The 23,042-nt window shown below is 38.0% G+C and overlaps 44 non-coding genes and 48 pseudogenes across 44 annotated transcripts; all 92 read left to right on the top strand.

Annotated features, from left to right (window-relative positions):
• The first annotated feature begins 9 nt into the window (after positions 1-9).
• LOC149659767 (5S ribosomal RNA) lies at positions 10-128 on the top strand. The gene has a single exon (XR_016369279.1). It is a non-coding gene; the product is annotated as a 5S ribosomal RNA (ribosomal RNA).
• Positions 129-264: 136 nt separating this feature from the next.
• Positions 265-367, top strand: LOC149659766 (5S ribosomal RNA; annotated as a pseudogene).
• Positions 368-504: 137 nt separating this feature from the next.
• Positions 505-623, top strand: LOC149659765 (5S ribosomal RNA). Its single transcript, XR_016369470.1, has one exon. It is a non-coding gene; the product is annotated as a 5S ribosomal RNA (ribosomal RNA).
• A 137-nt stretch (positions 624-760) lies between these two features.
• On the top strand, positions 761-879 carry LOC149659764 (5S ribosomal RNA; annotated as a pseudogene).
• Positions 880-1,016: 137 nt separating this feature from the next.
• Positions 1,017-1,119, top strand: LOC149659763 (5S ribosomal RNA; annotated as a pseudogene).
• Positions 1,120-1,241: 122 nt separating this feature from the next.
• On the top strand, positions 1,242-1,360 carry LOC149659762 (5S ribosomal RNA). The gene has a single exon (XR_016369683.1). It is a non-coding gene; the product is annotated as a 5S ribosomal RNA (ribosomal RNA).
• Positions 1,361-1,497: 137 nt separating this feature from the next.
• Positions 1,498-1,616, top strand: LOC149659761 (5S ribosomal RNA). Its single transcript, XR_016369535.1, has one exon. It is a non-coding gene; the product is annotated as a 5S ribosomal RNA (ribosomal RNA).
• Positions 1,617-1,753: 137 nt separating this feature from the next.
• Positions 1,754-1,856, top strand: LOC149659760 (5S ribosomal RNA; annotated as a pseudogene).
• A 120-nt stretch (positions 1,857-1,976) lies between these two features.
• Positions 1,977-2,095, top strand: LOC149659759 (5S ribosomal RNA; annotated as a pseudogene).
• A 138-nt stretch (positions 2,096-2,233) lies between these two features.
• Positions 2,234-2,352, top strand: LOC149659758 (5S ribosomal RNA; annotated as a pseudogene).
• A 136-nt stretch (positions 2,353-2,488) lies between these two features.
• LOC149659757 (5S ribosomal RNA) lies at positions 2,489-2,607 on the top strand (annotated as a pseudogene).
• Positions 2,608-2,743: 136 nt separating this feature from the next.
• On the top strand, positions 2,744-2,862 carry LOC149659756 (5S ribosomal RNA; annotated as a pseudogene).
• Positions 2,863-2,999: 137 nt separating this feature from the next.
• LOC149659755 (5S ribosomal RNA) lies at positions 3,000-3,118 on the top strand. The gene has a single exon (XR_016369276.1). It is a non-coding gene; the product is annotated as a 5S ribosomal RNA (ribosomal RNA).
• A 137-nt stretch (positions 3,119-3,255) lies between these two features.
• Positions 3,256-3,358, top strand: LOC149659754 (5S ribosomal RNA; annotated as a pseudogene).
• A 137-nt stretch (positions 3,359-3,495) lies between these two features.
• On the top strand, positions 3,496-3,614 carry LOC149659753 (5S ribosomal RNA; annotated as a pseudogene).
• A 138-nt stretch (positions 3,615-3,752) lies between these two features.
• On the top strand, positions 3,753-3,871 carry LOC149659752 (5S ribosomal RNA; annotated as a pseudogene).
• A 137-nt stretch (positions 3,872-4,008) lies between these two features.
• Positions 4,009-4,111, top strand: LOC149659751 (5S ribosomal RNA; annotated as a pseudogene).
• A 137-nt stretch (positions 4,112-4,248) lies between these two features.
• Positions 4,249-4,367, top strand: LOC149659750 (5S ribosomal RNA; annotated as a pseudogene).
• A 137-nt stretch (positions 4,368-4,504) lies between these two features.
• Positions 4,505-4,623, top strand: LOC149659749 (5S ribosomal RNA; annotated as a pseudogene).
• A 137-nt stretch (positions 4,624-4,760) lies between these two features.
• LOC149659748 (5S ribosomal RNA) lies at positions 4,761-4,879 on the top strand (annotated as a pseudogene).
• Positions 4,880-5,015: 136 nt separating this feature from the next.
• Positions 5,016-5,134, top strand: LOC149659747 (5S ribosomal RNA; annotated as a pseudogene).
• Positions 5,135-5,271: 137 nt separating this feature from the next.
• LOC149659746 (5S ribosomal RNA) lies at positions 5,272-5,374 on the top strand (annotated as a pseudogene).
• A 137-nt stretch (positions 5,375-5,511) lies between these two features.
• Positions 5,512-5,630, top strand: LOC149659745 (5S ribosomal RNA; annotated as a pseudogene).
• A 137-nt stretch (positions 5,631-5,767) lies between these two features.
• On the top strand, positions 5,768-5,870 carry LOC149659744 (5S ribosomal RNA; annotated as a pseudogene).
• A 124-nt stretch (positions 5,871-5,994) lies between these two features.
• Positions 5,995-6,113, top strand: LOC149659743 (5S ribosomal RNA). The gene has a single exon (XR_016369204.1). It is a non-coding gene; the product is annotated as a 5S ribosomal RNA (ribosomal RNA).
• Positions 6,114-6,249: 136 nt separating this feature from the next.
• LOC149659742 (5S ribosomal RNA) lies at positions 6,250-6,368 on the top strand. Its single transcript, XR_016369598.1, has one exon. It is a non-coding gene; the product is annotated as a 5S ribosomal RNA (ribosomal RNA).
• Positions 6,369-6,503: 135 nt separating this feature from the next.
• LOC149659741 (5S ribosomal RNA) lies at positions 6,504-6,622 on the top strand. The gene has a single exon (XR_016369274.1). It is a non-coding gene; the product is annotated as a 5S ribosomal RNA (ribosomal RNA).
• A 137-nt stretch (positions 6,623-6,759) lies between these two features.
• Positions 6,760-6,878, top strand: LOC149659740 (5S ribosomal RNA; annotated as a pseudogene).
• Positions 6,879-7,015: 137 nt separating this feature from the next.
• On the top strand, positions 7,016-7,134 carry LOC149659739 (5S ribosomal RNA). The gene has a single exon (XR_016369491.1). It is a non-coding gene; the product is annotated as a 5S ribosomal RNA (ribosomal RNA).
• Positions 7,135-7,271: 137 nt separating this feature from the next.
• LOC149659738 (5S ribosomal RNA) lies at positions 7,272-7,390 on the top strand. Its single transcript, XR_016369258.1, has one exon. It is a non-coding gene; the product is annotated as a 5S ribosomal RNA (ribosomal RNA).
• Positions 7,391-7,527: 137 nt separating this feature from the next.
• LOC149659737 (5S ribosomal RNA) lies at positions 7,528-7,646 on the top strand. Its single transcript, XR_016369368.1, has one exon. It is a non-coding gene; the product is annotated as a 5S ribosomal RNA (ribosomal RNA).
• Positions 7,647-7,783: 137 nt separating this feature from the next.
• Positions 7,784-7,886, top strand: LOC149659736 (5S ribosomal RNA; annotated as a pseudogene).
• Positions 7,887-8,008: 122 nt separating this feature from the next.
• On the top strand, positions 8,009-8,127 carry LOC149659735 (5S ribosomal RNA). The gene has a single exon (XR_016369528.1). It is a non-coding gene; the product is annotated as a 5S ribosomal RNA (ribosomal RNA).
• A 137-nt stretch (positions 8,128-8,264) lies between these two features.
• Positions 8,265-8,383, top strand: LOC149659734 (5S ribosomal RNA; annotated as a pseudogene).
• Positions 8,384-8,520: 137 nt separating this feature from the next.
• Positions 8,521-8,639, top strand: LOC149659733 (5S ribosomal RNA; annotated as a pseudogene).
• A 137-nt stretch (positions 8,640-8,776) lies between these two features.
• Positions 8,777-8,895, top strand: LOC149659732 (5S ribosomal RNA). The gene has a single exon (XR_016369638.1). It is a non-coding gene; the product is annotated as a 5S ribosomal RNA (ribosomal RNA).
• A 136-nt stretch (positions 8,896-9,031) lies between these two features.
• LOC149659731 (5S ribosomal RNA) lies at positions 9,032-9,150 on the top strand (annotated as a pseudogene).
• A 137-nt stretch (positions 9,151-9,287) lies between these two features.
• LOC149659730 (5S ribosomal RNA) lies at positions 9,288-9,406 on the top strand. The gene has a single exon (XR_016369267.1). It is a non-coding gene; the product is annotated as a 5S ribosomal RNA (ribosomal RNA).
• Positions 9,407-9,543: 137 nt separating this feature from the next.
• LOC149659729 (5S ribosomal RNA) lies at positions 9,544-9,646 on the top strand (annotated as a pseudogene).
• A 137-nt stretch (positions 9,647-9,783) lies between these two features.
• Positions 9,784-9,902, top strand: LOC149659728 (5S ribosomal RNA; annotated as a pseudogene).
• A 137-nt stretch (positions 9,903-10,039) lies between these two features.
• Positions 10,040-10,142, top strand: LOC149659727 (5S ribosomal RNA; annotated as a pseudogene).
• A 124-nt stretch (positions 10,143-10,266) lies between these two features.
• Positions 10,267-10,385, top strand: LOC149659726 (5S ribosomal RNA). The gene has a single exon (XR_016369203.1). It is a non-coding gene; the product is annotated as a 5S ribosomal RNA (ribosomal RNA).
• Positions 10,386-10,521: 136 nt separating this feature from the next.
• Positions 10,522-10,624, top strand: LOC149659725 (5S ribosomal RNA; annotated as a pseudogene).
• A 137-nt stretch (positions 10,625-10,761) lies between these two features.
• Positions 10,762-10,880, top strand: LOC149659724 (5S ribosomal RNA; annotated as a pseudogene).
• Positions 10,881-11,017: 137 nt separating this feature from the next.
• LOC149659723 (5S ribosomal RNA) lies at positions 11,018-11,120 on the top strand (annotated as a pseudogene).
• A 124-nt stretch (positions 11,121-11,244) lies between these two features.
• LOC149659722 (5S ribosomal RNA) lies at positions 11,245-11,363 on the top strand. Its single transcript, XR_016369202.1, has one exon. It is a non-coding gene; the product is annotated as a 5S ribosomal RNA (ribosomal RNA).
• Positions 11,364-11,499: 136 nt separating this feature from the next.
• Positions 11,500-11,618, top strand: LOC149659721 (5S ribosomal RNA). Its single transcript, XR_016369597.1, has one exon. It is a non-coding gene; the product is annotated as a 5S ribosomal RNA (ribosomal RNA).
• Positions 11,619-11,753: 135 nt separating this feature from the next.
• LOC149659720 (5S ribosomal RNA) lies at positions 11,754-11,872 on the top strand. The gene has a single exon (XR_016369256.1). It is a non-coding gene; the product is annotated as a 5S ribosomal RNA (ribosomal RNA).
• A 137-nt stretch (positions 11,873-12,009) lies between these two features.
• On the top strand, positions 12,010-12,128 carry LOC149659719 (5S ribosomal RNA; annotated as a pseudogene).
• Positions 12,129-12,265: 137 nt separating this feature from the next.
• LOC149659718 (5S ribosomal RNA) lies at positions 12,266-12,384 on the top strand (annotated as a pseudogene).
• Positions 12,385-12,521: 137 nt separating this feature from the next.
• LOC149659717 (5S ribosomal RNA) lies at positions 12,522-12,624 on the top strand (annotated as a pseudogene).
• A 124-nt stretch (positions 12,625-12,748) lies between these two features.
• On the top strand, positions 12,749-12,867 carry LOC149659716 (5S ribosomal RNA). The gene has a single exon (XR_016369200.1). It is a non-coding gene; the product is annotated as a 5S ribosomal RNA (ribosomal RNA).
• Positions 12,868-13,003: 136 nt separating this feature from the next.
• Positions 13,004-13,106, top strand: LOC149659715 (5S ribosomal RNA; annotated as a pseudogene).
• A 137-nt stretch (positions 13,107-13,243) lies between these two features.
• Positions 13,244-13,362, top strand: LOC149659714 (5S ribosomal RNA; annotated as a pseudogene).
• A 137-nt stretch (positions 13,363-13,499) lies between these two features.
• On the top strand, positions 13,500-13,602 carry LOC149659713 (5S ribosomal RNA; annotated as a pseudogene).
• A 124-nt stretch (positions 13,603-13,726) lies between these two features.
• Positions 13,727-13,845, top strand: LOC149659712 (5S ribosomal RNA). The gene has a single exon (XR_016369199.1). It is a non-coding gene; the product is annotated as a 5S ribosomal RNA (ribosomal RNA).
• A 136-nt stretch (positions 13,846-13,981) lies between these two features.
• LOC149659711 (5S ribosomal RNA) lies at positions 13,982-14,100 on the top strand. The gene has a single exon (XR_016369596.1). It is a non-coding gene; the product is annotated as a 5S ribosomal RNA (ribosomal RNA).
• A 135-nt stretch (positions 14,101-14,235) lies between these two features.
• LOC149659710 (5S ribosomal RNA) lies at positions 14,236-14,354 on the top strand. Its single transcript, XR_016369245.1, has one exon. It is a non-coding gene; the product is annotated as a 5S ribosomal RNA (ribosomal RNA).
• A 137-nt stretch (positions 14,355-14,491) lies between these two features.
• On the top strand, positions 14,492-14,610 carry LOC149659709 (5S ribosomal RNA; annotated as a pseudogene).
• A 137-nt stretch (positions 14,611-14,747) lies between these two features.
• On the top strand, positions 14,748-14,866 carry LOC149659708 (5S ribosomal RNA). Its single transcript, XR_016369490.1, has one exon. It is a non-coding gene; the product is annotated as a 5S ribosomal RNA (ribosomal RNA).
• A 137-nt stretch (positions 14,867-15,003) lies between these two features.
• LOC149659707 (5S ribosomal RNA) lies at positions 15,004-15,122 on the top strand. The gene has a single exon (XR_016369257.1). It is a non-coding gene; the product is annotated as a 5S ribosomal RNA (ribosomal RNA).
• A 137-nt stretch (positions 15,123-15,259) lies between these two features.
• Positions 15,260-15,378, top strand: LOC149659706 (5S ribosomal RNA). The gene has a single exon (XR_016369255.1). It is a non-coding gene; the product is annotated as a 5S ribosomal RNA (ribosomal RNA).
• A 137-nt stretch (positions 15,379-15,515) lies between these two features.
• LOC149659705 (5S ribosomal RNA) lies at positions 15,516-15,618 on the top strand (annotated as a pseudogene).
• Positions 15,619-15,740: 122 nt separating this feature from the next.
• LOC149659704 (5S ribosomal RNA) lies at positions 15,741-15,859 on the top strand. Its single transcript, XR_016369527.1, has one exon. It is a non-coding gene; the product is annotated as a 5S ribosomal RNA (ribosomal RNA).
• Positions 15,860-15,996: 137 nt separating this feature from the next.
• Positions 15,997-16,115, top strand: LOC149659703 (5S ribosomal RNA; annotated as a pseudogene).
• Positions 16,116-16,252: 137 nt separating this feature from the next.
• On the top strand, positions 16,253-16,371 carry LOC149659702 (5S ribosomal RNA; annotated as a pseudogene).
• A 137-nt stretch (positions 16,372-16,508) lies between these two features.
• LOC149659701 (5S ribosomal RNA) lies at positions 16,509-16,627 on the top strand. Its single transcript, XR_016369489.1, has one exon. It is a non-coding gene; the product is annotated as a 5S ribosomal RNA (ribosomal RNA).
• A 136-nt stretch (positions 16,628-16,763) lies between these two features.
• Positions 16,764-16,882, top strand: LOC149659700 (5S ribosomal RNA). Its single transcript, XR_016369233.1, has one exon. It is a non-coding gene; the product is annotated as a 5S ribosomal RNA (ribosomal RNA).
• A 137-nt stretch (positions 16,883-17,019) lies between these two features.
• Positions 17,020-17,138, top strand: LOC149659699 (5S ribosomal RNA). The gene has a single exon (XR_016369488.1). It is a non-coding gene; the product is annotated as a 5S ribosomal RNA (ribosomal RNA).
• Positions 17,139-17,275: 137 nt separating this feature from the next.
• Positions 17,276-17,394, top strand: LOC149659698 (5S ribosomal RNA). Its single transcript, XR_016369254.1, has one exon. It is a non-coding gene; the product is annotated as a 5S ribosomal RNA (ribosomal RNA).
• A 137-nt stretch (positions 17,395-17,531) lies between these two features.
• LOC149659697 (5S ribosomal RNA) lies at positions 17,532-17,650 on the top strand. Its single transcript, XR_016369523.1, has one exon. It is a non-coding gene; the product is annotated as a 5S ribosomal RNA (ribosomal RNA).
• A 138-nt stretch (positions 17,651-17,788) lies between these two features.
• LOC149659696 (5S ribosomal RNA) lies at positions 17,789-17,907 on the top strand. Its single transcript, XR_016369253.1, has one exon. It is a non-coding gene; the product is annotated as a 5S ribosomal RNA (ribosomal RNA).
• A 136-nt stretch (positions 17,908-18,043) lies between these two features.
• On the top strand, positions 18,044-18,162 carry LOC149659695 (5S ribosomal RNA). The gene has a single exon (XR_016369522.1). It is a non-coding gene; the product is annotated as a 5S ribosomal RNA (ribosomal RNA).
• Positions 18,163-18,299: 137 nt separating this feature from the next.
• Positions 18,300-18,418, top strand: LOC149659694 (5S ribosomal RNA; annotated as a pseudogene).
• A 137-nt stretch (positions 18,419-18,555) lies between these two features.
• Positions 18,556-18,674, top strand: LOC149659693 (5S ribosomal RNA). The gene has a single exon (XR_016369352.1). It is a non-coding gene; the product is annotated as a 5S ribosomal RNA (ribosomal RNA).
• Positions 18,675-18,811: 137 nt separating this feature from the next.
• On the top strand, positions 18,812-18,930 carry LOC149659692 (5S ribosomal RNA; annotated as a pseudogene).
• A 137-nt stretch (positions 18,931-19,067) lies between these two features.
• On the top strand, positions 19,068-19,186 carry LOC149659691 (5S ribosomal RNA). Its single transcript, XR_016369336.1, has one exon. It is a non-coding gene; the product is annotated as a 5S ribosomal RNA (ribosomal RNA).
• Positions 19,187-19,323: 137 nt separating this feature from the next.
• On the top strand, positions 19,324-19,442 carry LOC149659690 (5S ribosomal RNA). Its single transcript, XR_016369322.1, has one exon. It is a non-coding gene; the product is annotated as a 5S ribosomal RNA (ribosomal RNA).
• Positions 19,443-19,579: 137 nt separating this feature from the next.
• Positions 19,580-19,698, top strand: LOC149659689 (5S ribosomal RNA). Its single transcript, XR_016369308.1, has one exon. It is a non-coding gene; the product is annotated as a 5S ribosomal RNA (ribosomal RNA).
• Positions 19,699-19,835: 137 nt separating this feature from the next.
• LOC149659688 (5S ribosomal RNA) lies at positions 19,836-19,938 on the top strand (annotated as a pseudogene).
• A 122-nt stretch (positions 19,939-20,060) lies between these two features.
• Positions 20,061-20,179, top strand: LOC149659687 (5S ribosomal RNA). Its single transcript, XR_016369526.1, has one exon. It is a non-coding gene; the product is annotated as a 5S ribosomal RNA (ribosomal RNA).
• Positions 20,180-20,316: 137 nt separating this feature from the next.
• LOC149659686 (5S ribosomal RNA) lies at positions 20,317-20,435 on the top strand (annotated as a pseudogene).
• A 137-nt stretch (positions 20,436-20,572) lies between these two features.
• Positions 20,573-20,691, top strand: LOC149659685 (5S ribosomal RNA). The gene has a single exon (XR_016369221.1). It is a non-coding gene; the product is annotated as a 5S ribosomal RNA (ribosomal RNA).
• A 134-nt stretch (positions 20,692-20,825) lies between these two features.
• Positions 20,826-20,944, top strand: LOC149659684 (5S ribosomal RNA). The gene has a single exon (XR_016369481.1). It is a non-coding gene; the product is annotated as a 5S ribosomal RNA (ribosomal RNA).
• A 137-nt stretch (positions 20,945-21,081) lies between these two features.
• On the top strand, positions 21,082-21,184 carry LOC149659683 (5S ribosomal RNA; annotated as a pseudogene).
• A 124-nt stretch (positions 21,185-21,308) lies between these two features.
• Positions 21,309-21,427, top strand: LOC149659682 (5S ribosomal RNA; annotated as a pseudogene).
• Positions 21,428-21,564: 137 nt separating this feature from the next.
• LOC149659681 (5S ribosomal RNA) lies at positions 21,565-21,683 on the top strand. The gene has a single exon (XR_016369252.1). It is a non-coding gene; the product is annotated as a 5S ribosomal RNA (ribosomal RNA).
• A 137-nt stretch (positions 21,684-21,820) lies between these two features.
• Positions 21,821-21,939, top strand: LOC149659680 (5S ribosomal RNA). Its single transcript, XR_016369295.1, has one exon. It is a non-coding gene; the product is annotated as a 5S ribosomal RNA (ribosomal RNA).
• Positions 21,940-22,076: 137 nt separating this feature from the next.
• Positions 22,077-22,179, top strand: LOC149659679 (5S ribosomal RNA; annotated as a pseudogene).
• A 122-nt stretch (positions 22,180-22,301) lies between these two features.
• LOC149659678 (5S ribosomal RNA) lies at positions 22,302-22,420 on the top strand. Its single transcript, XR_016369198.1, has one exon. It is a non-coding gene; the product is annotated as a 5S ribosomal RNA (ribosomal RNA).
• A 137-nt stretch (positions 22,421-22,557) lies between these two features.
• LOC149659677 (5S ribosomal RNA) lies at positions 22,558-22,676 on the top strand. The gene has a single exon (XR_016369475.1). It is a non-coding gene; the product is annotated as a 5S ribosomal RNA (ribosomal RNA).
• A 137-nt stretch (positions 22,677-22,813) lies between these two features.
• Positions 22,814-22,932, top strand: LOC149659676 (5S ribosomal RNA; annotated as a pseudogene).
• The last annotated feature ends 110 nt before the right edge of the window (positions 22,933-23,042 follow it).

Below are 23,042 nucleotides of genomic sequence, written 5' to 3'. Positions count from 1 at the left end.
AGCACTCTCGGCAACGGCCATATCACGCTGAAAACACCGGTTCTCGTCCGATCACCGAAGTTAAGCAGCGTCGAGCGCAGTCAGTACTTGGGAGGGAGACCACTTAGGAACACTGCGTGCCGTTGGCTTTTTCATTTTTTTTTCTCTTTTAAATTCCTATAGATATGAAAAAAGCAAACATATTTTCTTTTTGTTATTGTTTTAAAAAGATGAAGGTCAATTTGTCTCACTTAATTTAAATTCGAATTATTATTTTACACTCTCGGCAACGGCCTTATCACGCTGAAAACACCGGTTCTCGTCCGATCACCGAAGTTAAGCAGCGTCGAGCGCAGTCAGTACTTGGAAACTTTGCGTGCCGTTGGCTTTTTCACTTTTATTTCCTCTTTTAAATTCCATGAGATATGAAAAAAGCAAACATATCTTCTTTTTATTATTGATTTATAAAGATGAAGGTTAATTTGTCTCACTTAATTTAAATTCGAATTATTAAATAGCACTCTCGGCAACGGCCATATCACGCTGAAAACACCGGTTCTCGTCCGATCACCGAAGTTAAGCAGCGTCGAGCGCAGTCAGTACTTGGGAGGGAGACCACTTAAGAACACTGCGTGCCGTTGGCTTTTTCACTTTTTTTTCCTCTTTTAAATTCCAATAGATATGAAAAAAGCAAACATATTTTCTTTTTGTTATTGTTTTAAAAAGATGATGGTTAATTTGTCTCACTTAATTTAAATTCGAATTATTATCTAGCACTCTCGGCAACGGCCATATCACGCTGAAAACACCGGTTCTCGTCCGATCACCGAAGTTAAGAAGCGTCGAGCGCAGTCAGTACTTGGGAGGGAAACCACCTAGGAACACTGCGTGCCGTTGGCTTTTTCACTTTTTTTTCCTCTTTTAAATTCCAATAGATATGAAAAAAGCAAACATATTTTCTTTTTGTTATTGTTTTAAAAAGATGATGGTTAATTTGTCTCACTTAATTTAAATTCGAATTCTTATCTTGCACTCTCGGCAACGGCCATATCACGCTGAAAACACCGGTTCTCGTCCGATCACCGAAGTTAAGCAGCGTCGAGCGCAGTCAGTACTTGGAAACTTTGCGTGCCGCTGGCATTTTCACTTTTATTTCCTCTTTTAAATTCTATCAGATATGAAAAAAGCAAACATATCTTCTTTTTCTTATTGATTTATAAAGATGAAGGTTAATTAAATTCAAATTATTAAATAGCACTCTCGGCAACGGCCATATCACGCTGAAAACACCGGTTCTCGTCCGATCACCGAAGTTAAGCAGCGTCGAGCACAGTCAGTACTTGGGAGGGAGACCACTTAGGAACACTGCGTGCCGTTGGCTTTTTCACTTTTTTTTCCTCTTTTAAATTCCAATAGATATGAAAAAAGCAAACATATTTTCTTTTTGTTATTGTTTTAAAAAGATGATGGTTAATTTGTCTCACTTAATTTAAATTCGAATTATTATCTAGCACTCTCGGCAACGGCCATATCACGCTGAAAACACCGGTTCTCGTCGGATCACCGAAGTTAAGCAGCGTCGAGCGCAGTAAGTACTTGGGAGGGAGACCACTTAGGAACACTGCGTGCCGTTGGCTTTTTCACTTTTTTTTCCTCTTTTAAATTCCAATAGATATGAAAAAAGCCAACATATTTTCCTTTTGTTATTGTTTTAAAAAGATGAAGGTTAATTTGTCTCACTTAATTTAAATTCGAATTATTAAATAGCACTCTCGGCAACGGCCATATCACGCTGAAAACACCGGTTCTCGTCCGATCACCGAAGTTAAGCAGCGTCGAGCGCAGTCAGTACTTGTAAACTTTGCGTGCCGTTGGCTTTTTCACTTTAATTTCCTCTTAAATTCCATGAGATATGAAAAAAGCAAACAAATCTTCTTTTTCTTATTGATTTATAAAGATGAAGGTTAATTAAATTCGAATTATTAAATAGCACTCTCGGCAACAGCCATATCACGCTGAAAACACCGGTTCTCGGTCGATCACCGAAGTTTAGCAGCGTCGAGCGCAGTCAGTACTTGGGAGGGAGACCACTTAGGAACACTGCGAGCCGTTGGCTTTTTCACTATTTTTTTCCTCTTTTAAATTCCTATAGATATGAAAAAAGCAAACATATTTTCTTTTTGTTATTGTATTAAAAAGATGAAGGTCAATTTGTCTCACTTAATTTAAATTCGAATTATTATCTAGCACTCTCGGCAACGGCCATATCACGCTGAAAACACCGGTTCTCGTCGGATCACCGAAGATAAGCAGCGTCGAGCGCAGTCAGTACTTGGGAGGGAGACCACTTAGGAACACTGCGTGCCGTTGGCTTTTTCACTTTTTTTCCTCTTTTAAATTCCAATAGATATGAAAAAAGCAAACATATTTTCTTTTTGTTATTGTTTTAAAAAGATGATGGTTAATTTGTCTCACTTAATTTAAATTCGAATTATTATCTAGCACTCTCGGCAACGGCCATATCACGCTGAAAACACCGGTTCTCGTCCGATCACCGAAGTTAAGAAGCGTCGAGCACAGTCAGTACTTGGGAGGGAGACCACTTAGGAACACTGCGTGCCGTTGGCTTTTTCTCTTTTTTTCCTTTTTTAAATTCCAATAGATATGAAAAAAGCAAACATATTTTCTTTTTGTTATTGTTTTAAAAAGATGATGGTTAATTTGTCTCACTTAATTTAAATTCAAATTATTATCTAGCACTCTCGGCAACGGCCATATCACGCTGAAAACACCGGTTCTCGTATGATCACCGACGTTAAGCAGCGTTGAGCGCAGTCAGTACTTGGGAGGGAGAACACTTAGGAACACTGCGTGCCGTTGGCTTTTTCACTTTTTTTTCCTCTTTTAAATTCCAATAGATATGAAAAACACAAACATATTTTCTTTTTGTTATTGTTTTAAAAAGATGATGGTTAATTTGTCTCACTTAATTTAAAATCGAATTATTATCTATCACTCTCGGCAACGGCCATATCACGCTGAAAACACCGGTTCTCGTCCGATCACCGAAGTTAAGCAGCGTCGAGCGCAGTCAGTACTTGGGAGGGAGACCACTTAGGAACACTGCGTGCCGTTGGCTTTTTCATTTTTTTTTCCTCTTTTAAATTCCTATAGATATGAAAAAAGCAAACATATTTTCTTTTTGTTATTGTTTTAAAAAGATGAAGGTCAATTTGTCTCACTTAATTTAAATTCGAATTATTATTTTACACTCTCGGCAACGGCCATATCACGCTGAAAACACCGGTTCTCGTCCGATCACCGAAGTTAAGCAGCGTCGAGCGCAGTCAGTACTTGGAAACTTTGCGTGCCGTTGGCTTTTTCACTTTTATTTCCTCTTTTAAATTCCATGAGATATGAAAAAAGCAAACATATCTTCTTTTTATTATTGATTTATAAGCATGAAGGTTAATTTGTCTCACTTAATTTAAATTCGAATTATTATCTAGCACTCTCGGCAACGGCCATATCACGCTGAAAACACCGGTTCTCGTCCGATCACCGAAGTTAAGAAGCGTCGAGCACAGTCAGTACTTGGGAGGGAGACCACTTAGGAACACTGCGTGCCGTTGGCTTTTTCTCTTTTTTTTTCCTTTTTTAAATTCCAATAGATATGAAAAAAGCAAACATATTTTCTTTTTGTTATTGTTTTAAAAAGGTGATGGTTAATTTGTCTCACTTAATTTAAATTCGAATTATTATCTAGCACTCTCGGCAACGGCCATATCACGCTGAAAACACCGGTTCTCGTCGGATCACCGAAGATAAGCAGCGTCGAGCGCAGTCAGTACTTGGGAGGGAGACCACTTAGGAACACTGCGTGCCGTTGGCTTTTTCACTTTTTTTTCCTCTTTTAAATTCCAATAGATATGAAAAACACAAACATATTTTCTTTTTGTTATTGTTTTAAAAAGATGATGGTTAATTTGTCTCACTTAATTTAAAATCGAATTATTATCTAGCACTCTCGGCAACGGCCATATCACGCTGAAAACACCGGTTCTCGTCCGATCACCGAAGTTAAGCAGCGTCGAGCGCAGTCAGTACTTGGAAACTTTGCGTGCCGTTGGCTTTTTCACTTTTATTTCCTCTTTTAAATTCCATGAGATATGAAAAAAGCAAACATATCTTCTTTTTATTATTGATTTATAAAGATGAAGGTTAATTTGTCTCACTTAATTTAAATTCGAATTATTATCTAGCACTCTCGGCAACGGCCATATCACGCTGAAAACACCGGTTCTCGTCCGATCACCGAAGTTAAGAAGCGTCGAGCACAGTCAGTACTTGGGAGGGAGACCACTTAGGAACACTGCGTGCCGTTGGCTTTTTCTCTTTTTTTTCCTTTTTTAAATTCCAATAGATATGAAAAAAGCAAACATATTTTCTTTTTGTTATTGTTTTAAAAAGATGATGGTTAATTTGTCTCACTTAATTTAAATTCGAATTATTATCTAGCACTCTCGGCAACGGCCATATCACGCTGAAAACACCGGTTCTCGTCCGATCACCGAAGTTAAGAAGCGTCGAGCGCAGTCAGTACTTGGGAGGGAAACCACCTAGGAACACTGCGTGCCGTTGGCTTTTTCACTTTTTTTTCCTCTTTTAAATTCCAATAGATATGAAAAAAGCAAACATATTTTCTTTTTGTTATTGTTTTAAAAAGATGATGGTTAATTTGTCTCACTTAATTTAAATTCGAATTATTATCTAGCACTCTCGGCAACGGCCATATCACGCTGAAAACACCGGTTCTCGTCGGATCACCGAAGATAAGCAGCGTCGAGCGCAGTCAGTACTTGGGAGGGAGACCACTTAGGAACACTGCGTGCCGTTGGCTTTTTCACTTTTTTTCCTCTTTTAAATTCCAATAGATATGAAAAAAGCAAACATATTTTCTTTTTGTTATTGTTTTAAAAAGATGATGGTTAATTTGTCTCACTTAATTTAAATTCGAATTATTATCTAGCACTCTCGGCAACGGCCATATCACGCTGAAAACACCGGTTCTCGTCCGATCACCGAAGTTAAGAAGCGTCGAGCACAGTCAGTACTTGGGAGGGAGACCACTTAGGAACACTGCGTGCCGTTGGCTTTTTCTCTTTTTTTTCCTTTTTTAAATTCCAATAGATATGAAAAAAGCAAACATATTTTCTTTTTGTTATTGTTTTAAAAAGATGATGGTTAATTTGTCTCACTTAATTTAAATTCAAATTATTATCTAGCACTCTCGGCAACGGCCATATCACGCTGAAAACACCGGTTCTCGTATGATCACCGAAGTTAAGCAGCGTCGAGCGCAGTCAGTACTTGGAAACTTTGCGTGCCGTTGGCTTTTTCACTTTTATTTCCTCTTTTAAATTCCATGAGATATGAAAAAAGCAAACATATCTTCTTTTTATTATTGATTTATAAAGATGAAGGTTAATTTGTCTCACTTAATTTAAATTCGAATTATTAAATAGCACTCTCGGCAACGGCCATATCACGCTGAAAACACCGGTTCTCGTCCGATCACCGAAGTTAAGCAGCGTCGAGCGCAGTCAGAACTTGGGAGGGAGACCACTTAAGAACACTGCGTGCCGTTGGCTTTTTCACTTTTTTTTCCTCTTTTAAATTCCAATAGATATGAAAAAAGCAAACATATTTTCTTTTTGTTATTGTTTTAAAAAGATGAAGGTCAATTTGTCTCACTTAATTTAAATTCGAATTATTATTTTACACTCTCGGCAACGGCCATATCACGCTGAAAACACCGGTTCTCGTCCGATCACCGAAGTTAAGCAGCGTCGAGCGCAGTCAGTACTTGTAAACTTTGCGTGCCGTTGGCTTTTTCACTTTTATTTCCTCTTTTAAATTCCATGAGATATGAAAAAAGCAAACTAATCTTCTTTTTCTTATTGATTTATATAAAGATGAAGGTTAATTAAATTCGAATTATTAAATAGCACTCTCGGCAACAGCCATATCACGCTGAAAACACCGGTTCTCGTCCGATCACCGAAGTTAAGCAGCGTCGAGCGCAGTCAGTACTTGGGAGGGAGACCACTTAGGAACACTGCGTGCCGTTGGCTTTTTCACTTTTTTTCCTCTTTTAAATTCCAATAGATATGAAAAAAGCAAACATATTTTCTTTTTGTTATTGTTTTAAAAAGATGATGGTTAATTTGTCTCACTTAATTTAAATTCGAATTATTATCTAGCACTCTCGGCAACGGCCATATCACGCTGAAAACACCGGTTCTCGTCGGATCACCGAAGTTAAGCAGCGTCGAGCGCAGTCAGTACTTGGGAGGGAGACCACTTAGGAACACTGCGTGCCGTTGGCTTTTTCACTTTTTTCCTCTTTTAAATTCCAATAGATATGAAAAAAGCAAACATATTTTCTTTTTGTTATTGTTTTAAAAAGATGATGGTTAATTTGTCTCACTTAATTTAAATTCGAATTATTATCTAGCACTCTCGGCAACGGCCATATCACGCTGAAAACACCGGTTCTCGTCCGATCACCGAAGTTAAGCAGCGTCGAGCGCAGTCAGTACTTGGGAGGGAGACCACTTAGGAACACTGCGTGCCGTTGGCTTTTTCACTTTTTTTTCCTCTTTTAAATTCCAATAGATATGAAAAAAGCCAACATATTTTCTTTTTGTTATTGTTTTAAAAAGATGATGGTTAATTTGTCTCACTTAATTTAAATTCAAATTATTATCTAGCACTCTCGGCAACGGCCATATCACGCTGAAAACACCGGTTCTCGTCCGATCACCGAAGTTAAGAAGCGTCGAGCACAGTCAGTACTTGGGAGGGAGACCACTTAGGAACACTGCGTGCCGTTGGCTTTTTCTCTTTTTTTTCCTCTTTTAAATTCCAATAGATATGAAAAAAGCCAACATATTTTCTTTTTGTTATTGTTTTAAAAAGATGATGGTTAATTTGTCTCACTTAATTTAAATTCAAATTATTATCTAGCACTCTCGGCAACGGCCATATCACGCTGAAAACACCGGTTCTCGTCTGATCACCGAAGTTAAGCAGCGTCGAGCGCAGTCAGTACTTGGGAGGGAGACCACTTAGGAACACTGCGTGCCGTTGGCTTTTTCACTTTTTTTTCCTCTTTTAAATTCCAATAGATATGAAAAAAGCCAACATATTTTCTTTTTGTTATTGTTTTAAAAAGATGAAGGTTAATTTGTCTCACTTAATTTAAATTCGAATTATTAAATAGCACTCTCGGCAACGGCCATATCACGCTGAAAACACCGGTTCTCGTCCGATCACCGAAGTTAAGCAGCGTTGAGCGCAGTCAGTACTTGGGAGGGAGAACACTTAGGAACACTGCGTGCCGTTGGCTTTTTCACTTTTTTTTCCTTTTTTAAATTCCAATAGATATGAAAAAAGCAAACATATTTTCTTTTTGTTATTGTTTTAAAAAGATGAAGGTTAATTTGTCTCACTTAATTTAAATTCGAATTATTATCTAGCACTCTCGGCAACGGCCATATCACGCTGAAAACACCGGTTCTCGTCCGATCACCGAAGTTAAGCAGCGTCGAACGCAGTCAGTACTTGGGAGGGAGACCACTTAGGAACACTGCGTGCCGTTGCCTTTTTCACTTTTTTTTCCTCTTTTAAATTCCAATAGATATGAAAAAAGCAAACATATTTTCTTTTTGTTATTGTTTTAAAAAGATGATGGTTATTTTGTCTCACTTAATTTAAATTCGAATTATTATCTAGCACTCTCGGCAACGGCCATATCACGCTGAAAACACCGGTTCTCGTCCGATCACCGAAGTTAAGCAGCGTCGAGCGCAGTCAGTACTTGTAAACTTTGCGTGCCGTTGGCTTTTTCACTTTTATTTCCTCTTTTAAATTCCATGAGATATGAAAAAAGCAAACAAATCTTCTTTTTCTTATTGATTTATAAAGATGAAGGTTAATTAAATTCGAATTATTAAATAGCACTCTCGGCAACAGCCATATCACGCTGAAAACACCGGTTCTCGTCCGATCACCGAAGTTAAGCAGCGTCGAGCGCAGTCAGTACTTGGGAGGGAGACCACTTAGGAACACTGCGTGCCGTTGTCTTTTTCACTTTTTTTTCCACTTTTAAATTCCAAAAGATATGAAAAAAGCCAACATATTTTCTTTTTGTTATTGTTTTAAAAAGATGAAGGTTAATTTGTCTCACTTAATTTAAATTCGAATTATTATCTAGCACTCTCGGCAACGGCCGTATCACGCTGAAAACACCGGTTCTCGTCGGATCACCGAAGTTAAGCAGCGTCGAGCGCAGTCAGTACTTGGGAGGGAGACCACTTAGGAACACTGCGTGCCGTTGGCTTTTTCACTTTTTTTTCCTCTTTTAAATTCCAATAGATATGAAAAAAGCAAACATATTTTCTTTTTGTTATTGTTTTAAAAAGATGATGGTTAATTTGTCTCACTTAATTTAAATTCGAATTATTATCTAGCACTCTCGGCAACGGCCATATCACGCTGAAAACACCGGTTCTCGTCCGATCACCGAAGTTAAGAAGCGTCGAGCACAGTCAGTACTTGGGAGGGAGACCACTTAGGAACACTGCGTGCCGTTGGCTTTTTCTCTTTTTTTTCCTTTTTTAAATTCCAATAGATATGAAAAAAGCAAACATATTTTCTTTTTGTTATTGTTTTAAAAAGATGATGGTTAATTTGTCTCACTTAATTTAAATTCAAATTATTATCTAGCACTCTCGGCAACGGCCATATCACGCTGAAAACACCGGTTCTCGTATGATCACCGAAGTTAAGCAGCGTCGAGCGCAGTCAGTACTTGGGAGGGAGACCACTTAGGAACACTGCGTGCCGTTGGCTTTTTCTTTTTTTTTCCTCTTTTAAATTCCAATAGATATGAAAAAAGCCAACATATTTTCTTTTTGTTATTGTTTTAAAAAGATGAAGGTTAATTTGTCTCACTTAATTTAAATTCGAATTATTAAATAGCACTCTCGGCAACGGCCATATCACGCTGAAAACACCGGTTGTCGTCCGATCACCGAAGTTAAGCAGCGTTGAGCGCAGTCAGTACTTGGGAGGGAGAACACTTAGGAACACTGCGTGCCGTTGGCTTTTTCACTTTTTTTTCCTCTTTTAAATTCCAATAGATATGAAAAACACAAACATATTTTCTTTTTGTTATTGTTTTAAAAAGATGATGGTTAATTTGTCTCACTTAATTTAAAATCGAATTATTATCTAGCACTCTCGGCAACGGCCATATCACGCTGAAAACACCGGTTCTCGTCCGATCACCGAAGTTAAGCAGCGTCGAGCGCAGTCAGTACTTGGGAGGGAGACCACTTAGGAACACTGCGTGCCGTTGGCTTTTTCATTTTTTTTTCCTCTTTTAAATTCCTATAGATATGAAAAAAGCAAACATATTTTCTTTTTGTTATTGTTTTAAAAAGATGAAGGTCAATTTGTCTCACTTAATTTAAATTCGAATTATTATTTTACACTCTCGGCAACGGCCATATCACGCTGAAAACACCGGTTCTCGTCCGATCACCGAAGTTAAGCAGCGTCGAGCGCAGTCAGTACTTGGAAACTTTGCGTGCCGTTGGCTTTTTCACTTTTATTTCCTCTTTTAAATTCCATGAGATATGAAAAAAGCAAACATATCTTCTTTTTATTATTGATTTATAAAGATGAAGGTTAATTTGTCTCACTTAATTTAAATTCGAATTATTAAATAGCACTCTCGGCAACGGCCATATCACGCTGAAAACACCGGTTCTCGTCCGATCACCGAAGTTAAGCAGCGTCGAGCGCAGTCAGAACTTGGGAGGGAGACCACTTAAGAACACTGCGTGCCGTTGGCTTTTTCACTTTTTTTTCCTCTTTTAAATTCCAATAGATATGAAAAAAGCAAACATATTTTCTTTTTGTTATTGTTTTAAAAAGATGATGGTTAATTTGTCTCACTTAATTTAAATTCGAATTATTATCTAGCACTCTCGGCAACGGCCATATCACGCTGAAAACACCGGTTCTCGTCCGATCACCGAAGTTAAGCAGCGTCGAGCGCAGTCAGTACTTGTAAACTTTGCGTGCCGTTGGCTTTTTCACTTTTATTTCCTCTTTTAAATTCCATGAGATATGAAAAAAGCAAACTAATCTTCTTTTTCTTATTGATTTATATAAAGATGAAGGTTAATTAAATTCGAATTATTAAATAGCACTCTCGGCAACAGCCATATCACGCTGAAAACACCGGTTCTCGTCCGATCACCGAAGTTAAGCAGCGTCGAGCGCAGTCAGTACTTGGGAGGGAGACCACTTAGGAACACTGCGTGCCGTTGGCTTTTTCACTTTTTTTCCTCTTTTAAATTCCAATAGATATGAAAAAAGCAAACATATTTTCTTTTTGTTATTGTTTTAAAAAGATGATGGTTAATTTGTCTCACTTAATTTAAATTCGAATTATTATCTAGCACTCTCGGCAACGGCCATATCACGCTGAAAACACCGGTTCTCGTCCGATCACCGAAGTTAAGCAGCGTCGAGCGCAGTCAGTACTTGGAAACTTTGCGTGCCGTTGGCTTTTTCACTTTTATTTCCTCTTTTAAATTCCATGAGATATGAAAAAAGCAAACATATCTTCTTTTTATTATTGATTTATAAAGATGAAGGTTAATTTGTCTCACTTAATTTAAATTCGAATTATTAAATAGCACTCTCGGCAACGGCCATATCACGCTGAAAACACCGGTTCTCGTCCGATCACCGAAGTTAAGCAGCGTCGAGCGCAGTCAGAACTTGGGAGGGAGACCACTTAAGAACACTGCGTGCCGTTGGCTTTTTCACTTTTTTTTCCTCTTTTAAATTCCAATAGATATGAAAAAAGCAAACATATTTTCTTTTTGTTATTGTTTTAAAAAGATGATGGTTAATTTGTCTCACTTAATTTAAATTCGAATTATTATCTAGCACTCTCGGCAACGGCCATATCACGCTGAAAACACCGGTTCTCGTCCGATCACCGAAGTTAAGCAGCGTCGAGCGCAGTCAGTACTTGTAAACTTTGCGTGCCGTTGGCTTTTTCACTTTTATTTCCTCTTTTAAATTCCATGAGATATGAAAAAAGCAAACTAATCTTCTTTTTCTTATTGATTTATATAAAGATGAAGGTTAATTAAATTCGAATTATTAAATAGCACTCTCGGCAACAGCCATATCACGCTGAAAACACCGGTTCTCGTCCGATCACCGAAGTTAAGCAGCGTCGAGCGCAGTCAGTACTTGGGAGGGAGACCACTTAGGAACACTGCGTGCCGTTGGCTTTTTCACTTTTTTTCCTCTTTTAAATTCCAATAGATATGAAAAAAGCAAACATATTTTCTTTTTGTTATTGTTTTAAAAAGATGATGGTTAATTTGTCTCACTTAATTTATATTCGAATTATTATCTAGCACTCTCGGCAACGGCCATATCACGCTGAAAACACCGGTTCTCGTCGGATCACCGAAGTTAAGCAGCGTCGAGCGCAGTCAGTACTTGGGAGGGAGACCACTTAGGAACACTGCGTGCCGTTGGCTTTTTCACTTTTTTCCTCTTTTAAATTCCAATAGATATGAAAAAAGCAAACATATTTTCTTTTTGTTATTGTTTTAAAAAGATGATGGTTAATTTGTCTCACTTAATTTAAATTCGAATTATTATCTAGCACTCTCGGCAACGGCCATATCACGCTGAAAACACCGGTTCTCGTCCGATCACCGAAGTTAAGCAGCGTCGAGCGCAGTCAGTACTTGGGAGGGAGACCACTTAGGAACACTGCGTGCCGTTGGCTTTTTCACTTTTTTTTCCTCTTTTAAATTCCAATAGATATGAAAAAAGCAAACATATTTTCTTTTTGTTATTGTTTTAAAAAGATGATGGTTAATTTGTCTCACTTAATTTAAATTCGAATTATTATCTAGCACTCTCGGCAACGGCCATATCACGCTGAAAACACCGGTTCTCGTCCGATCACCGAAGTTAAGAAGCGTCGAGCACAGTCAGTACTTGGGAGGGAGACCACTTAGGAACACTGCGTGCCGTTGGCTTTTTCTCTTTTTTTTCCTCTTTTAAATTCCATGAGATATGAAAAAAGCAAACATATCTTCTTTTTATTATTGATTTATAAAGATGAAGGTTAATTTGTCTCACTTAATTTAAATTCGAATTATTAAATAGCACTCTCGGCAACGGCCATATCACGCTGAAAACACCGGTTCTCGTCCGATCACCGAAGTTAAGCAGCGTCGAGCGCAGTCAGAACTTGGGAGGGAGACCACTTAAGAACACTGCGTGCCGTTGGCTTTTTCACTTTTTTTTCCTCTTTTAAATTCCAATAGATATGAAAAAAGCAAACATATTTTCTTTTTGTTATTGTTTTAAAAAGATGATGGTTAATTTGTCTCACTTAATTTAAATTCGAATTATTATCTAGCACTCTCGGCAACGGCCATATCACGCTGAAAACACCGGTTCTCGTCCGATCACCGAAGTTAAGCAGCGTCGAGCGCAGTCAGTACTTGTAAACTTTGCGTGCCGTTGGCTTTTTCACTTTTATTTCCTCTTTTAAATTCCATGAGATATGAAAAAAGCAAACTAATCTTCTTTTTCTTATTGATTTATATAAAGATGAAGGTTAATTAAATTCGAATTATTAAATAGCACTCTCGGCAACAGCCATATCACGCTGAAAACACCGGTTCTCGTCCGATCACCGAAGTTAAGCAGCGTCGAGCGCAGTCAGTACTTGGGAGGGAGACCACTTAGGAACACTGCGTGCCGTTGGCTTTTTCACTTTTTTTCCTCTTTTAAATTCCAATAGATATGAAAAAAGCAAACATATTTTCTTTTTGTTATTGTTTTAAAAAGATGATGGTTAATTTGTCTCACTTAATTTAAATTCGAATTATTATCTAGCACTCTCGGCAACGGCCATATCACGCTGAAAACACCGGTTCTCGTCCGATCACCGAAGTTAAGCAGCGTCGAGCGCAGTCAGTACTTGGAAACTTTGCGTGCCGTTGGCTTTTTCACTTTTATTTCCTCTTTTAAATTCCATGAGATATGAAAAAAGCAAACATATCTTCTTTTTATTATTGATTTATAAAGATGAAGGTTAATTTGTCTCACTTAATTTAAATTCGAATTATTAAATAGCACTCTCGGCAACGGCCATATCACGCTGAAAACACCGGTTCTCGTCCGATCACCGAAGTTAAGCAGCGTCGAGCGCAGTCAGAACTTGGGAGGGAGACCACTTAAGAACACTGCGTGCCGTTGGCTTTTTCACTTTTTTTTCCTCTTTTAAATTCCAATAGATATGAAAAAAGCAAACATATTTTCTTTTTGTTATTGTTTTAAAAAGATGATGGTTAATTTGTCTCACTTAATTTAAATTCGAATTATTATCTAGCACTCTCGGCAACGGCCATATCACGCTGAAAACACCGGTTCTCGTCCGATCACCGAAGTTAAGCAGCGTCGAGCGCAGTCAGTACTTGTAAACTTTGCGTGCCGTTGGCTTTTTCACTTTTATTTCCTCTTTTAAATTCCATGAGATATGAAAAAAGCAAACTAATCTTCTTTTTCTTATTGATTTATATAAAGATGAAGGTTAATTAAATTCGAATTATTAAATAGCACTCTCGGCAACAGCCATATCACGCTGAAAACACCGGTTCTCGTCCGATCACCGAAGTTAAGCAGCGTCGAGCGCAGTCAGTACTTGGGAGGGAGACCACTTAGGAACACTGCGTGCCGTTGGCTTTTTCACTTTTTTTCCTCTTTTAAATTCCAATAGATATGAAAAAAGCAAACATATTTTCTTTTTGTTATTGTTTTAAAAAGATGATGGTTAATTTGTCTCACTTAATTTATATTCGAATTATTATCTAGCACTCTCGGCAACGGCCATATCACGCTGAAAACACCGGTTCTCGTCGGATCACCGAAGTTAAGCAGCGTCGAGCGCAGTCAGTACTTGGGAGGGAGACCACTTAGGAACACTGCGTGCCGTTGGCTTTTTCACTTTTTTCCTCTTTTAAATTCCAATAGATATGAAAAAAGCAAACATATTTTCTTTTTGTTATTGTTTTAAAAAGATGATGGTTAATTTGTCTCACTTAATTTAAATTCGAATTATTATCTAGCACTCTCGGCAACGGCCATATCACGCTGAAAACACCGGTTCTCGTCCGATCACCGAAGTTAAGCAGCGTCGAGCGCAGTCAGTACTTGGGAGGGAGACCACTTAGGAACACTGCGTGCCGTTGGCTTTTTCACTTTTTTTTCCTCTTTTAAATTCCAATAGATATGAAAAAAGCAAACATATTTTCTTTTTGTTATTGTTTTAAAAAGATGATGGTTAATTTGTCTCACTTAATTTAAATTCGAATTATTATCTAGCACTCTCGGCAACGGCCATATCACGCTGAAAACACCGGTTCTCGTCCGATCACCGAAGTTAAGAAGCGTCGAGCACAGTCAGTACTTGGGAGGGAGACCACTTAGGAACACTGCGTGCCGTTGGCTTTTTCTCTTTTTTTTCCTCTTTTAAATTCCAATAGATATGAAAAAAGCCAACATATTTTCTTTTTGTTATTGTTTTAAAAAGATGATGGTTAATTTGTCTCACTTAATTTAAATTCAAATTATTATCTAGCACTCTCGGCAACGGCCATATCACGCTGAAAACACCGGTTCTCGTCTGATCACCGAAGTTAAGCAGCGTCGAGCGCAGTCAGTACTTGGGAGGGAGACCACTTAGGAACACTGCGTGCCGTTGGCTTTTTCACTTTTTTTTCCTCTTTTAAATTCCAATAGATATGAAAAAAGCCAACATATTTTCTTTTTGTTATTGTTTTAAAAAGATGAAGGTTAATTTGTCTCACTTAATTTAAATTCGAATTATTAAATAGCACTCTCGGCAACGGCCATATCACGCTGAAAACACCGGTTCTCGTCCGATCACCGAAGTTAAGCAGCGTTGAGCGCAGTCAGTACTTGGGAGGGAGAACACTTAGGAACACTGCGTGCCGTTGGCTTTTTCACTTTTTTTTCCTTTTTTAAATTCCAATAGATATGAAAAAAGCAAACATATTTTCTTTTTGTTATTGTTTTAAAAAGATGAAGGTTAATTTGTCTCACTTAATTTAAATTCGAATTATTATCTAGCACTCTCGGCAACGGCCATATCACGCTGAAAACACCGGTTCTCGTCCGATCACCGAAGTTAAGCAGCGTTGAGCGCAGTCAGTACTTGGGAGGGAGAACACTTAGGAACACTGCGTGCCGTTGGCTTTTTCACTTTTTTTTCCTTTTTTAAATTCCAATAGATATGAAAAAAGCAAACATATTTTCTTTTTGTTATTGTTTTAAAAAGATGAAGGTTAATTTGTCTCACTTAATTTAAATTCGAATTATTATCTAGCACTCTCGGCAACGGCCATATCACGCTGAAAACACCGGTTCTCGTCCGATCACCGAAGTTAAGCAGCGTCGAACGCAGTCAGTACTTGTAAACTTTGCGTGCCGTTGGCTTTTTCACTTTTATTTCCTCTTTTAAATTCCATGAGATATGAAAAAAGCAAACAAATCTTCTTTTTCTTATTGATTTATAAAGATGAAGGTTAATTAAATTCGAATTATTAAATAGCACTCTCGGCAACAGCCATATCACGCTGAAAACACCGGTTCTCGTCCGATCACCGAAGTTAAGCAGCGTCGAGCGCAGTCAGTACTTGGGAGGGAGACCACTTAGGAACACTGCGTGCCGTTGTCTTTTTCACTTTTTTTTCCACTTTTAAATTCCAAAAGATATGAAAAAAGCCAACATATTTTCTTTTTGTTATTGTTTTAAAAAGATGAAGGTTAATTTGTCTCACTTAATTTAAATTCGAATTATTATCTAGCACTCTCGGCAACGGCCGTATCACGCTGAAAACACCGGTTCTCGTCGGATCACCGAAGTTAAGCAGCGTCGAGCGCAGTCAGTACTTGGGAGGGAGACCACTTAGGAACACTGCGTGCCGTTGGCTTTTTCACTTTTTTTTCCTCTTTTAAATTCCAATAGATATGAAAAAAGCAAACATATTTTCTTTTTGTTATTGTTTTAAAAAGATGATGGTTAATTTGTCTCACTTAATTTAAATTCGAATTATTATCTAGCACTCTCGGCAACGGCCATATCACGCTGAAAACACCGGTTCTCGTCCGATCACCGAAGTTAAGAAGCGTCGAGCACAGTCAGTACTTGGGAGGGAGACCACTTAGGAACACTGCGTGCCGTTGGCTTTTTCTCTTTTTTTTCCTCTTTTAAATTCCAATAGATATGAAAAAAGCCAACATATTTTCTTTTTGTTATTGTTTTAAAAAGATGATGGTTAATTTGTCTCACTTAATTTAAATTCAAATTATTATCTAGCACTCTCGGCAACGGCCATATCACGCTGAAAACACCGGTTCTCGTCTGATCACCGAAGTTAAGCAGCGTCGAGCGCAGTCAGTACTTGGGAGGGAGACCACTTAGGAACACTGCGTGCCGTTGGCTTTTTCACTTTTTTTCCTCTTTTAAATTCCAATAGATATGAAAAAAGCAAACATATTTTCTTTTTGTTATTGTTTTAAAAAGATGATGGTTAATTTGTCTCACTTAATTTAAATTCGAATTATTATCTAGCACTCTCGGCAACGGCCATATCACGCTGAAAACACCGGTTCTCGTCCGATCACCGAAGTTAAGCAGCGTCGAGCGCAGTCAGTACTTGGGAGGGAGACCACTTAGGAACACTGCGTGCCGTTGGCTTTTTCTCTTTTTTTTCCTCTTTTAAATTCCAATAGATATGAAAAAAGCCAACATATTTTCTTTTTGTTATTGTTTTAAAAAGATGATGGTTAATTTGTCTCACTTAATTTAAATTCAAATTATTATCTAGCACTCTCGGCAACGGCCATATCACGCTGAAAACACCGGTTCTCGTCTGATCACCGAAGTTAAGCAGCGTCGAGCGCAGTCAGTACTTGGGAGGGAGACCACTTAGGAACACTGCGTGCCGTTGGCTTTTTCACTTTTTTTTCCTCTTTTAAATTCCAATAGATATGAAAAAAGCCAACATATTTTCTTTTTGTTATTGTTTTAAAAAGATGAAGGTTAATTTGTCTCACTTAATTTAAATTCGAATTATTAAATAGCACTCTCGGCAACGGCCATATCACGCTGAAAACACCGGTTCTCGTCCGATCACCGAAGTTAAGCAGCGTTGAGCGCAGTCAGTACTTGGGAGGGAGAACACTTAGGAACACTGCGTGCCGTTGGCTTTTTCACTTTTTTTTCCTTTTTTAAATTCCAATAGATATGAAAAAAGCAAACATATTTTCTTTTTGTTATTGTTTTAAAAAGATGAAGGTTAATTTGTCTCACTTAATTTAAATTCGAATTATTATCTAGCACTCTCGGCAACGGCCATATCACGCTGAAAACACCGGTTCTCGTCCGATCACCGAAGTTAAGCAGCGTCGAACGCAGTCAGTACTTGGGAGGGAGACCACTTAGGAACACTGCGTGCCGTTGGCTTTTTCACTTTTTTTTTCCTCTTTTAAATTCCAATAGATATGAAAAAAGCCAACATATTTTCTTTTTGTTATTGTTTTAAAAAGATGAAGGTTAATTTGTCTCACTTAATTTAAATTCGAATTATTAAATAGCACTCTCGGCAACGGCCATATCACGCTGAAAACACCGGTTCTCGTCCGATCACCGAAGTTAAGCAGCGTTGAGCGCAGTCAGTACTTGGGAGGGAGAACACTTAGGAACACTGCGTGCCGTTGGCTTTTTCACTTTTTTTCCTTTTTTAAATTCCAATAGATATGAAAAAAGCAAACATATTTTCTTTTTGTTATTGTTTTAAAAAGATGAAGGTTAATTTGTCTCACTTAATTTAAATTCGAATTATTATCTAGCACTCTCGGCAACGGCCATATCACGCTGAAAACACCGGTTCTCGTCCGATCACCGAAGTTAAGCAGCGTCGAACGCAGTCAGTACTTGGGAGGGAGACCACTTAGGAACACTGCGTGCCGTTGGCTTTTTCACTTTTTTTTCCTCTTTTAAATTCCAATAGATATGAAAAAAGCAAACATATTTTCTTTTTGTTATTGTTTTAAAAAGATGATGGTTAATTTGTCTCACTTAATTTAAATTCGAATTATTATCTAGCACTCTCGGCAACGGCCATATCACGCTGAAAACACCGGTTCTCGTCCGATCACCGAAGTTAAGAAGCGTCGAGCACAGTCAGTACTTGGGAGGGAGACCACTTAGGAACACTGCGTGCCGTTGGCTTTTTCTCTTTTTTTTCCTCTTTTAAATTCCAATAGATATGAAAAAAGCCAACATATTTTCTTTTTGTTATTGTTTTAAAAAGATGATGGTTAATTTGTCTCACTTAATTTAAATTCAAATTATTATCTAGCACTCTCGGCAACGGCCATATCACGCTGAAAACACCGGTTCTCGTCCGATCACCGAAGTTAAGCAGCGTCGAACGCAGTCAGTACTTGGGAGGGAGACCACTTAGGAACACTGCGTGCCGTTGCCTTTTTCACTTTTTTTTCCTCTTTTAAATTCCAATAGATATGAAAAAAGCAAACATATTTTCTTCTTGTTATTGTTTTAAAAAGATGAAGGTTAATTTGTCTCACTTAATTTAAATTCGAATTATTAAATAGCACTCTCGGCAACGGCCATATCACGCTGAAAACACCGGTTCTCGTCCGATCACCGAAGTTAAGAAGCGTCGAGCGCAGTCAGTACTTGGGAGGGAGACCACTTAAGAACACTGCGTGCCGTTGGCTTTTTCACTTTTTTTTCCTCTTTTAAATTCCAATAGATATGAAAAAAGCAAACATATTTTCTTTTTGTTATTGTTTTAAAAAGATGAAGGTTAATTTGTCTCACTTAATTTAAATTCGAATTATTATCTAGCACTCTCGGCAACGGCCATATCACGCTGAAAACACCGGTTCTCGTCCGATCACCGAAGTTAAGCAGCGTCGAACGCAGTCAGTACTTGGGAGGGAGACCACTTAGGAACACTGCGTGCCGTTGCCTTTTTCACTTTTTTTTCCTCTTTTAAATTCCAATAGATATGAAAAAAGCAAACATATTTTCTTTTTGTTATTGTTTTAAAAAGATGAAGGTTAATTTGTCTCACTTAATTTAAATTCGAATTATTATCTAGCACTCTCGGCAACGGCCATATCACGCTGAAAACACCGGTTCTCGTCCGATCACCGAAGTTAAGCAGCGTCGAACGCAGTCAGTACTTGGGAGGGAGACCACTTAGGAACACTGCGTGCCGTTGCCTTTTTCACTTTTTTTTCCTCTTTTAAATTCCAATAGATATGAAAAAAGCAAACATATTTTCTTTTTGTTATTGTTTTAAAAAGATGAAGGTTAATTTGTCTCACTTAATTTAAATTCGAATTATTATCTAGCACTCTCGGCAACGGCCATATCACGCTGAAAACACCGGTTCTCGTCCGATCACCGAAGTTAAGCAGCGTCGAACGCAGTCAGTACTTGGGAGGGAGACCACTTAGGAACACTGCGTGCCGTTGCCTTTTTCACTTTTTTTTCCTCTTTTAAATTCCAATAGATATGAAAAAAGCAAACATATTTTCTTTTTGTTATTGTTTTAAAAAGATGATGGTTAATTTGTCTCACTTAATTTAAATTCGAATTATTATCTAGCACTCTCGGCAACGGCCATATCACGCTGAAAACACCGGTTCTCGTCCGATCACCGAAGTTAAGCAGCGTCGAGCGCAGTCAGTACTTGTAAACTTTGCGTGCCGTTGGCTTTTTCACTTTTATTTCCTCTTTTAAATTCCATGAGATATGAAAAAAGCAAACAAATCTTCTTTTTCTTATTGATTTATAAAGATGAAGGTTAATTAAATTCGAATTATTAAATAGCACTCTCGGCAACAGCCATATCACGCTGAAAACACCGGTTCTCGTCCGATCACCGAAGTTAAGCAGCGTCGAGCGCAGTCAGTACTTGGGAGGGAGACCACTTAGGAACACTGCGTGCCGTTGTCTTTTTCACTTTTTTTTCCACTTTTAAATTCCAAAAGATATGAAAAAAGCCAACATATTTTCTTTTTGTTATTGTTTTAAAAAGATGAAGGTTAATTTGTCTCACTTAATTTAAATTCGAATTATTATCTTGCACTCTCGGCAACGGCCGTATCACGCTGAAAACACCGGTTCTCGTCGGATCACCGAAGTTAAGCAGCGTCGAGCGCAGTCAGTACTTGGGAGGGAGACCACTTAGGAACACTGCGTGCCGTTGGCTTTTTCACTTTTTTTTCCTCTTTTAAATTCCAATAGATATGAAAAAAGCAAACATATTTTCTTTTTGTTATTGTTTTAAAAAGATGATGGTTAATTTGTCTCACTTAATTTAAATTCGAATTATTATCTAGCACTCTCGGCAACGGCCATATCACGCTGAAAACACCGGTTCTCGTCCGATCACCGAAGTTAAGCAGCGTCGAGCGCAGTCAGTACTTGGGAGGGAGACCACTTAGGAACACTGCGTGCCGTTGGCTTTTTCACTTTTTTTTCCTCTTTTAAATTCCTATAGATATGAAAAAAGCAAACATATTTTCTTTATGTTATTGTTTTAAAAAGATGGTCAATTTGTCTCACTTAATTTAAATTCGAATTATTATCTAGCACTCTCGGCAACGGCCATATCACGCTGAAAACACCGGTTCTCGTCGGATCACCGAAGTTAAGCAGCGTCGAGCGCAGTCAGTACTTGGGAGGGAGACCTCTTAGGAACACTGCGTGCCGTTGTCTTTTTCACTTTTTTTTCCACTTTTAAATTCCAAAAGATATGAAAAAAGCCAACATATTTTCTTCTTGTTATTGTTTTAAAAAGATGAAGGTTAATTTGTCTCACTTAATTTAAATTCGAATTATTAAATAGCACTCTCGGCAACGGCCATATCACGCTGAAAACACCGGTTCTCGTCCGATCACCGAAGTTAAGCAGCGTCGAGCGCAGTCAGTACTTGTAAACTTTGCGTGCCGTTGGCTTTTTCACTTTTATTTCCTCTTTTAAATTCCATGAGATATGAAAAAAGCAAACAAATCTTCTTTTTCTTATTGATTTATATAAAGATGAAGGTTAATTAAATTCGAATTATTAAATAGCACTCTCGGCAACAGCCATATCACGCTGAAAACACCGGTTCTCGTCCGATCACCGAAGTTAAGAAGCGTCGAGCACAGTCAGTACTTGGGAGGGAGACCACTTAGGAACACTGCGTGCCGTTGGCTTTTTCACTTTTTTTTCCTCTTTTAAATTCCAATAGATATGAAAAAAGCCAACATATTTTCTTTTTGTTATTGTTTTAAAAAGATGAAGGTTAATTTGTCTCACTTAATTTAAATTCGAATTATTAAATAGCACTCTCGGCAACGGCCATATCACGCTGAAAACACCGGTTCTCGTCCGATCACCGAAGTTAAGCAGCGTTGAGCGCAGTCAGTACTTGGGAGGGAGAACACTTAGGAACACTGCGTGCCGTTGGCTTTTTCACTTTTTTTTCCTTTTTTAAATTCCAATAGATATGAAAAAAGCAAACATATTTTCTTTTTGATATTGTTTTAAAAAGATGAAGGTTAATTTGTCTCACTTTATTTAAATTCGAATTATTATCTAGCACTCTCGGCAACGGCCATATCACGCTGAAAACACCGGTTCTCGTCCGATCACCGAAGTTAAGCAGCGTCGAACGCAGTCAGTACTTGGGAGGGAGACCACTTAGGAACACTGCGTGCCGTTGCCTTTTTCACTTTTTTTTCCTCTTTTAAATTCCAATAGATATGAAAAAAGCAAACATATTTTCTTTTTGTTATTGTTTTAAAAAGATGATGGTTAATTTGTCTCACTTAATTTAAATTCGAATTATTATCTAGCACTCTCGGCAACGGCCATATCACGCTGAAAACACCGGTTCTCGTCCGATCACCGAAGTTAAGCAGCGTCGAGCGCAGTCAGTACTTGTAAACTTTGCGTGCCGTTGGCTTTTTCACTTTTATTTCCTCTTTTAAATTCCATGAGATATGAAAAAAGCAAACAAATCTTCTTTTTCTAATTGATTTATAAAGATGAAGGTTAATTAAATTCGAATTATTAAATAGCACTCTCGGCAACAGCCATATCACGCTGAAAACACCGGTTCTCGTCCGATCACCGAAGTTAAGCAGCGTCGAGCGCAGTCAGTACTTGGGAGGGAGACCACTTAGGAACACTGCGTGCCGTTGGCTTTTTCACTTTTTTTTCCTCTTTTAAATTCCTATAGATATGAAAAAAGCAAACATATTTTCTTTTTGTTATTGTTTTAAAAAGTTGAAGGTCAATTTGTCTCACTTAATTTAAATTCGAATTATTATCTAGCACTCTCGGCAACGGCCATATCACGCTGAAAACACCGGTTCTCGTCGGATCACCGAAGTTAAGCAGCGTCGAGCGCAGTCAGTACTTGGGAGGGAGACCACTTAGGAACACTGCGTGCCGTTGTCTTTTTCACTTTTTTTTCCACTTTTAAATTCCAAAAGATATGAAAAAAGCCAACATATTTTCTTTTTGTTATTGTTTTAAAAAGATGCAGGTTAATTTGTCTCACTTAATTTAAATTCGAATTATTATCTAGCACTCTCGGCAACGGCCGTATCACGCTGAAAACACCGGTTCTCGTCGGATCACCGAAGTTAAGCAGCGTCGAGCGCAGTCAGTACTTGGGAGGGAGACCACTTAGGAACACTGCGTGCCGTTGGCTTTTTCACTTTTTTTTCCTCTTTTAAATTCCAATAGATATGAAAAAAGCAAACATATTTTCTTTTTGTTATTGTTTTAAAAAGATGATGGTTAATTTGTCTCACTTAATTT

Source organism: Phalangium opilio, unplaced genomic scaffold (assembly GCF_054372755.1).
Source record: "Phalangium opilio isolate 3A_F unplaced genomic scaffold, DU_Popi_V2 ptg000070l_1, whole genome shotgun sequence".
NCBI lineage: Eukaryota > Metazoa > Arthropoda > Arachnida > Opiliones > Phalangiidae > Phalangium > Phalangium opilio.
This window is presented reverse-complemented; position numbering and strand designations above follow the sequence as displayed.